At 46.3% G+C, this 9,287-nt stretch overlaps 1 protein-coding gene across 1 annotated transcript in view; it reads right to left on the bottom strand.

Moving 5' to 3' along the window:
* The window catches only part of fbxw7 (F-box and WD repeat domain containing 7), a 191,222-nt gene extending 183,626 nt beyond the window's left edge, over positions 1-7,596 (bottom strand). The window contains exon 1 of the mRNA XM_070439320.1: positions 7,517-7,596. The gene's annotated coding sequence lies outside the window, so the exon portion shown is untranslated. The remainder of the gene's footprint in view (positions 1-7,516) is intronic.
* Positions 7,597-9,287: the final 1,691 nt, after the last annotated feature.

Genomic DNA, 9,287 nt, shown 5'->3' with positions numbered 1-9,287 from the left:
CAACACCACCAGGCCGCATAACTGATCCTGAGTTCGGACCAACGGGGAAAGAGCATGAAATACCCCGCCGTGGCTGCAGGATTTCTGCTACAGACTTTATGCCTAATACCTAAATGAAGTATGAAAAGACAGAGGCAGAGTTGCTCAGAGAGTCCATCTATCAACGGGTGATGAGGGTTTACGGTGTCGTGACCAGTGAACGTGCTCTCTAATTCGCTCTTCGTTGGCGTTGCACATCCCCTTTGGGAAACGGCGCAATAATCAAACGGATGGGATCTGAACGGAGCAAAAGGCGAGGAGTGGAACAACATGCAGCCAGCTATTCACTATGAACTCGCCGTCCATAAAAAAGACCACCAGCAAGAAGCTGGAGGAGGAGAGGATGCCATCTTATTAGCTAAATAATACCAAATGTTACATTGATGAAAGCATAACCTCCCGATGTTCCATGCATTGGTGACTAACTCGTGAACAGCAATGAATGGAACAGTGTCAGACAGATAAATGCCAGACTTGGCTGAAAACAAAACATGTTCCATGCTTGGAGGGATTAATTGTATTTACGCAACATGCCAAGCGCCTAATCAGGGGTAATAAGGGATGTTAATATTATAATTAGGAATTATCTGCCCAGCGGGCCCATGGGCTGTTATATACAGGCCTTCTTTAGAAGCCGTAATCCTTTTAAATACAGAGCTTAGTGCTCAGTGGGAAACCTCCTGGCGTCTACATTTCATTGCAGAGGCTATTAATCGATCTCAACTATTTAAAGCTTTGGTGCCGGCTTAGTTGAAACCTCAAAAGCGAGGGAACTGAAAACCGTTCAGGACCTGTAAAAAAGGGAAGGACGGAAAGAGGAAATTATTTCTCTCGAATTTGACAATGAAACACTCAAACTCGAGTAACCCAAACGGATTAATAGTAACGAGACCGTTTAAATGTTAACTCGCATACCGTTTGTTTAACAACGCAGAGTTGTTTTTAGAAGAGATCTCTCCCTTCATTTCAATAGTTGGCATGCGTGCAACAGATGAAAAACCAACCAACATCCTTTATTCTCCTTCGCCGGTTACTTTCTCACCTTCCATCAGGACAGAAGTCTTTCCAAAGGAAAACAGGATCAATCTGTACAAAGTGACAAATGGCCACCTGCCAAACCCAGCCCAGGCCGCTCCCCGTCAAAATGGGAAGAAGCCACTCAGTCAATACCGGTAAACGGATCAAAAACAAATTGCTGGTAACAAGTGGAACTATGAAAAGAGGAGCCGAAAGCCGGAGGGTAAGTAGAGATGAGAAACCAGGGTGGAGGATAGTGATTAAGGGTCAGAGCCCTAACAACTTCTTCAGGGGTACCCTCCTCTCCCTTCTACTCACCTTTCGTCTAGTACCGCGACTTTCTTTGCCACTGAGTCTTACTCTGCTAAGTCAATTAAGGAGCCCAGGCAGAAAGCAGGCATTTGTCAAGGACATCTGAACAGTCTTGTGTTTGTTTCTGATGGAGGAAACCATCWGTAAAAGACATGATCCACTCCCAAGTATTAATTGTGATGCGGTTGTAAAGACGGCCAGTAAATCTACAGTCTGTCTTGATGTAGGCCGCAGGCCTAGCCACCGACCAGACAGCCAAGCATAGGGCTAGGGTGGGGTGAGCTTTGCCTGGCATCYGAACTGAAGGGAAGTGAAACAGCAAAATACATAGCAAATTCAGTTTGGACACCAGGTTAGGGGTGCGCGGCATTGAGCCATGGGAATTCCCAGATTGGCCTAGGTACTTTAAAATGGAGAAAAGCYAGAGTGCATTAACTCCACAAACTCCTGGCCGCAAAATCATTATCCACGTGTGTCACTGGGCCTGATGTGATGCAGTGTTTGTCCAGCGTTTTCCCACTTTCTAGGAGTGGTTTGCGGACAGCGGATCTGGGGAATAAGCATTGATTCCAACCTTTCCATTTACAAAGTAGTGACTTGTTAGTGGATTATTCAATTATCTAATTACCATCGTCGTTCTATATCAAGCACGGGCTGGGTCCTTCGTTAAAATCTCTGCCTTTTTCCTTGATCATTAACCTCTTCCCAACTAATTCATGGTATGTATGTTTCAGGATCATTTTGCCCTCATTGATCCTGCTGTAGACCTACCTCACAAATCGCTGACACACTGGGAGAAAGGACAATGGCGACTGGCCAGGCAGAGGAGTTCTGGGGAATAATTAGGTATGATTATGTATCAAACTGTGCTATGTGTGACTTGAGACTGGAGTCCCCTTTTAAGACGAGCGTAAATGTCAACAAGTACCAGCTTCAAAAAACGTGAATACCGGTAGGCAAATCTTACTACAATCTAGCTAACGGGACTCCCTAAAAAAAAGTTTCAGTATATATATATATATATATATGACTTTTTGTTAACACCTAACTCTGTTCCTAACATTAACCTTATTCTCCTAACCTGCTGCGTACGTTCACCTAACCTGTAACTAAAAGGTTGTAGCCGTATGGAAGTGGCGTGTTTTCAGGGAATCTCTCTGGCGAACAGTAACCACTCCAATGACATTGTACAGAGAGACCCAATAGGAGCCAGTGAAGGATGATTCTCTCCACTCCATCTGACCAGGCTTGCAGTGTCCATTTCCTCTGACTAGACTGTCCTCTAGTGGGGAAAGACGGTACAARGCCTTCCCCTCCACTACAGCATGAGAAACACAGGTACTACTTCCTCTATTCTCAACAGAAAAGTGTCCGATTTAGGCCCACTGACTGTATGACGTCCTCAGCAACAACAAACCAAAATGCCTAGGCCGAGTAACCCACAGGCCTACAAGTGGCTATCCTCTTCTATTTTCAACAGAGAGGAATGTCACATTTGGGCCAAGTCCACTGACTGCCTGCATGACATGCTGAACAACAACAACAATGTTCTGGGTGGACAGGGTGGACCCTCCAAGAGTGAACGATGCCTGTGTAGCCACAGCTTCCTGCCGCCCCAGGAACAGAACAGTGCAGGGTGGTTTCCTGGTTTCCTGTTTTCGTCCGGAGCTTCCGAAGCATGAATGACTGGGTTGAATCGTGTGACTGTGACCTTTTTTCTCTGACGAGGGAACGTACACACAGCGCCACCTACAAAACAGCTCCACCCTACCACCCAGCTCTCACAGTAACAGCAAAGAACACGCCGCAACAAACTGAGTGTGTGTTTGAGTCCTGTTCCCCACAATAGAGAAGCAACATCTTAGAGCAGAAACAAAATGGCCAGCAGGTTTTACTCCAGTGCCATTTAAACACATTACCCTCACGTGGTATTGTAGTCAGGATCCCAGTATAACCTAAGATGTGGGCCTATGGGAAACTGTAAGGCATTTATAGTCTGGTGGGCCAATACATCATCAAGAGAGGAGACGGTTCTCTCAACATTTTATAGTATTTCTTACAGTCCAGTCCACAATTCTTCCCACTGCATGGATCCACTCACGATAAACTTTTCCAACGTTAAACAAAAAAAGCGCAGCGGATCCAATACCCACCGAGCAGCCCTTTCATTACGCCCAAATGTAAGCTGACAGCGTGACGCGGCCATTCCAAGTTGTTTAAAGCCTCGCCACTAACAGAGAGTGCATCTGCAGCTAGTTTTACTATCCGACCCTGTTAGCAATTGCTTAAAGCCGTAGAGTGCAACTGAAATGGCCCTACGGGCCCTGGTCAAATGTGTTGCACTACATCGAGAATATGGTGCAATTTCAGATGCAGCCTTAGTATATCAGCAGCCATTTCTACTGTCCTCTACTGTCCTGTGTCATCAATTGTTCGCTGGCCATTTTCTTCCCCTGGCTGCTGGGCTGGCGAAAGGAAAGGGCCTTTAAATTATTTACATGGGATGTGTGTGGGTTGTGGGCGCTGGGGGACTGATTAAGGAGTGACACAAAGGTTGACTGGTTGAATCCCAGACCTCGTCTCTTCTGCTTCTCTGCTGTTGTGGAAAGTGCCTCGCTTTCACCTCAGGATATGACAAAACCACGGTCTACTTGTCTTCTCCCTGTGCTCTGTCTGTACTTGTGAAGAAATGCTCACCTCTTCCAGGAAATGATCCCACATTTCCCCCTACACCCCTGCTTCACACCTCTTCTAAGTAAACGACACAGCCTGAAATTCCAAATACGACCTGTCTCTTCAGGTGAATGAAGACACACCTAGCTCATCCTTTAAAAAGAAAACAAGAATCGGATCTTTTTAAATTATTTTTTCGGAGGAATGAAGTTCAGTACCTCCCTGTACCTTGKGGAGAAGATGAAAGCGACAGCGCCTGTTGTGACGGGCACAGCAMTTCCCGTGGATATTARCTAATTACTATATCAAACACGGGGAGGTAACCAAGCTGGTGCTCTTCCCCCTCTCTTACCGTCTACAMACTGTAATTAAGTTACTTCCTTCYGGAGAGAGAGAGGCACCAACAACCCTGCTGCCGGGACTCTGCAGCAAAAGGTTTCTCTTCATAAAAACACAGACAGGCTGTGTGAGAACCAGAGGGAGTAGGCGGTGCCACCAAACACACAGTGTGAGAGCGACAAACACTACAGCAGTTCTTAACTGGGCACACACACACACACACACACACACACACACACACACACACACAGTATTTTGATCATTGAAATAAGCAAGTGATGACTGATAGCTGACGTGACATCCATTCATTGTAGCCTACACTGTCCTAATATTGGTGGCAAGGTGAAAAGCCTTACATGCAAACCTCACCGGCCACGTGGATGTTTGAAATACAACAAAAACAAAAAAAACTTTTGTTGGAGTAGAAAAACACACCATTTTGTATGACGACTCGGGCTCAAAAATTCTACAAACATTACACTAAAAACAATGACCATATGCATGTCAGATAAAATAACAACCCTACGTTCATCTCCCAGGACAAACTAGCCAGCAACAGCTAGCTTAGCTAAATGTCCATGAACATGTCATGCGTTTCAACCTGCCACCAAATTAATATAGTTGGTTTTGATATTTTAACCTGCGTGTCATGATCGCCTCTGGTGTGGACGGCCAAAATCAACTACACGTAGCCAGTGTAGTCAGCATGTTATTCAAACAACCCAACTTGCACCCTAACATAGCATACTACTATTGCAAATGTTCTTTAAAAAAGTGCGCACCTCTAACTCACCTCACCTGCTTCGACTCAGTTTCTCACCAGTGAGCCCAGACATATGAACCTCAGCTTGGTTTGAGATAACAGCCATCTAGCATCCTGAGGAAACTGCATTGGAAAAATGAAGTCTGTGCTCCCTCAGGATTCCAATCCAAACCTACCCATTATTAACACCCCCAGGTATGGTGTCACATTAGAAAACCGTCAGAAAGCATAGTTTTAGAAGGCAATATAGCCTAAAGAGGTGACTGACTGGCTGGGGTTAGCAGTCAGGACCATCCCTTTAAATATTCAACAGTTAGCAGAGAGAGTATGAGGCTCTTTGTATGCTATCCAATCGCTTTACCTTTAATTCACAAAAGCATGCCAGCAATGAATTATTCAGGGTCTAGGCTGGCTGCACTTTCGTCTGTAAGGCGGAAGAGTTCCCCACAGCACACACACATACAGTGGAAGGATACACACATACTAAAAGGTGAACCCATTCTGCATGAATTCACATATTTGCTCTTTCATTAATCTTAAGTGGCTGGGGAGAGGCCGATATGAGAATCCACCTTCAAACTGGGCAATACACATCAGGAAACAAAGATGGTGAACGCCTACTTCAAATTAATTAAAGTTACTACAAAAACAATTGTGCATGCATGTGCACAGGAAAGGCATTGCTTCTATGCGCCTTTGCCCCAACAGTGGGACAGACACACACACAACTCCTCATTAGTGATCATCTCATCCCCTCGAGGTTCCCTCCCTATTTGCCCACAAATGAGCCTGAGCAACACCTACAGCGACGCTTCAAAGTTAATAAACCTCCTGTTTCTTCATAGGTTGTTGTAAAAAAAAAAAAAAATCCCCTGACGCAGAAGTGTGAATGTGAGGCTTCCTGCTTCTATCACTGAGAACAATGAGAAGGGCTGGGAGGGTGGATCTCGCACTCATTCCACTCCCCCGTTCATCCCCTCTCTAACCCTCTCCATCTCACCCTCCCTCCCTCCCTCCCTCCCTCTGCGTATCCTTTCTCTCCCTCTTTCGACATTGTTCCCTTCCCTTTCATTCCGGAAGAGCGACACACGGCTAACGCTTCCTGAGGAGAGATATGGTACAATAAACGCCTCTCCAAATGGTTCAGGGGGAGCCTGCCAGAGGATGCTGTTATACAATGAACTGCTTACTCTGGTAGTCAAAGGGATCCTTCGGGATGTTGGCTATGAGGCCCTTTATCTACTTTCTCAGAGTCGGATGAACTCGTAGATAACATGTCTCTGCGAGCGGTTTGAAGTAAGTTGCTAAGCAGCGCAATTGCTAACTAGCATTAGCGCAATGACTAGAAGTCTATTTAATACTTAAGTCTAAGACTGCTAGCTAGCAGATACCCATAGACTTCCCGTCATTGCACTGACGCTAGTTAGCAACTTCCTTCAAGCTGCTCGCAAAGACATAAAAATGGTACCCATGAACTCATCAGACCCTGGAGAAGCATTGCCAAAATCTTGAAGTATCACTGTCAATTCATTGTCAGAGCAGGTCTAAGAGCAGGACCCAACTCTCACAACTAATGTTCAAACTTGGTAGGCTCATTTTGATGTTACAGGCTAGGCTAGCCTTTTGGTGTTAGCTTTCAGTATAGTGTATAGGTTAACTGTTCCTGGGGATATGTCGCAATGTGAAAAGTAGTCAAATGTTGGAGTGACTCGTCATATTAGGTTAAATATTGTTTGATARCCCTATATGGAAGTTATGAGAACAAAGGTATAGGTTAGTGTTGATTTTATTCTCTCAACTAGAGACGAAGCATAACAGAAGCAGTCCTCAGTAACATAAAGAGGCTGTAATAACGTATCAGGAGATCTCTGTACTGGAGGAGATATGGGCAGGAGGTAAATCATGAGGCGCTGTCGAGTGGGCTCACAGTTGAAAGCCGAATGAAGTCGTGGTAAAATGGCCACACAGTGGAAAAACGGTCATGAATACTAAGATACTGAAAAGACAGAAGGAGGGAGGGATAAATCACAGCCTAAAATGGGGGAAAGCTTAATTGAGCATTAAGCCTCCACCGAGAAGTCAATGAAGGAGAAAGAAAGGAGTCTAATTAGCTAGCTATTAAATATCTGTCTGGTTTCCTGCAGCCTCAACCCAAAAGAAACACACACACGCCTCTAAAGCCCCCCCCCATTCCCATGGGAGCGTAAGTGAAGCAGTTAAGATACTCCTTGTCAGCCCCACACAGTACACATACACACTTAACATCTGTACTGCGCATAAAGGTATGCAGCTGGTGATCATGGAAAAAATCCACCACCCCCACCCTCCCTCCCTCCCCAATCCCCAGGGAGAGGAAGTGAAGCAGTTACTCACGATTCTCTCGGTCAGGCCACACTGGGGGTTGCTGTCCTCTCCTCTCCCGGCCTGGCCCCTCTCTGTTAGGGCTGTCAGTGGAGGCTGAGTAGAGAGAAGGGGATGTCAGTGCATCATGTGTTAAGTAATCTCAGAGGTCATCACAGAGTCAACATGCCACAGGACTGTCTGGGGGGGAGGAGGGGGGGGACGTAATGATCTCCCTCAGGGCTCTAGGGGTCTCTGTTCCATGTGTTTTGGTCTCATCCTGGTATCTCTCAGTTTATCCCCCTGACACCCAGACCCCCATAACAGATACAGCACACCTCCAGTCTCCCACAGACGGGCCCAGTTAGTCACAACATAGACGCACACAGACGCCTTAAGACAGAGATTAAGTCACACACTGGGGAATTACATAAAGATACAGACAGAGAGCTATGCAAAGAAACACAGAGTTCTATGTAGCAGGAAATGGGCAATCTAGGATCTACGACGTATAGGTGAACATTCCCATGTGAAGGTGAGGCCTTACAGTTCGACTACATAACATGACCCGACTACACCCTAATAAAATCATCACTTTACTTCTACAGTAGCTATACGAAGTAACAATGCGTCGGAAATGGCACCCTATTCCCCATCAAGACACCCAGGGTGTTTCTTGATCTTTCTGACACAGAAGACGTGGGGAATTCCTTCCAGGAGCCAGCTACAGAATAAAAAAATAAAAAACAGGTAGACTTGAAGTCAAAAACCCAGGCAGGAACAGACCGGCTGAATACTCACTATACCGGTGTCAACAAGCAACAGTGCGTCACCACTGCACCTGTGAGGCAGATTTATTTACCCGCTGATAGTGGCTCATTAACATTTAGTAATCAGCCATTCATTCACAAGGGGCAGCTGCACACTTAAGGCCTAGGCCCTACAGGCTAGGTAACAGTGTGCAGCAGGTAAGCAAAGGAGAGCAGCATTAGGCTATACAGTGTGCAGGTCTTCCCTTGTCTTATCTGCAGTATATGGTGACCCGGGAACCGGGTTTAGTAAGTCTGGGATGTGCATGTCTGGGATGTGCATGTCATGTCACTCGTGTATGTTCCCGTTTCATACTGTATTCGGTTGCCATAATCAACCAGGCAAAACCTCCTGAAACCAGTACTGGCGGACGGTTGTTGGGCATAAAAACCCTTATGCTACGGAAACATTGACGACAGGCTCAACAAGGCAACTCTCTCGGAGAAGAGCTCTCTTCCCGTAGCGTGCGGAGACGAGGGCCTCGCTCTTACCCGTCGGAAGCAGACCGACAGGTGCTGTTGGACAGCCACTTTGATGCTCAGGTTCTCTGAGCCTCTCTAACCCCGCCGGTGGCCAGAACCCAGTCCTTATGGTAAAGTGTTTAACTTTCCTCCCAGCTGAAAGAGACGACAGGAACACGACCTGGGTCGGGCTACTCTGATTTGGTTCTCTGGTGAAGTTAGTTTCTTCATGGACCAATTTGGAGAGCTATTCTTTGGCCTGACAGCGGGGGGTTTGAGACAGACAAAAAAAAGTGCAGTTTGATATGGGAAGCAGTCAGAGCTCAACTCGGGCAAAAGTCAACATGTAACTCGAGCAGCCACTGGGGATCTATTGGCAAGGCAGACCAGTTGTACGAGGCACAGTTATCGGCTTCCTACTCCCGTCGGTTTCTACCTCTGAGCGGCTGCCAGTGCCTAGAAAATAACCCCTAGATATGACAGGCCATCACAACAGCACTAGGAACATGGACAGTGCCAAGGGAACAGGCCAG

Source organism: Salvelinus sp. IW2-2015, unplaced genomic scaffold (genome assembly GCF_002910315.2).
Source record: "Salvelinus sp. IW2-2015 unplaced genomic scaffold, ASM291031v2 Un_scaffold1559, whole genome shotgun sequence".
NCBI lineage: Eukaryota > Metazoa > Chordata > Actinopteri > Salmoniformes > Salmonidae > Salvelinus > Salvelinus sp. IW2-2015.
This window is presented reverse-complemented; position numbering and strand designations above follow the sequence as displayed.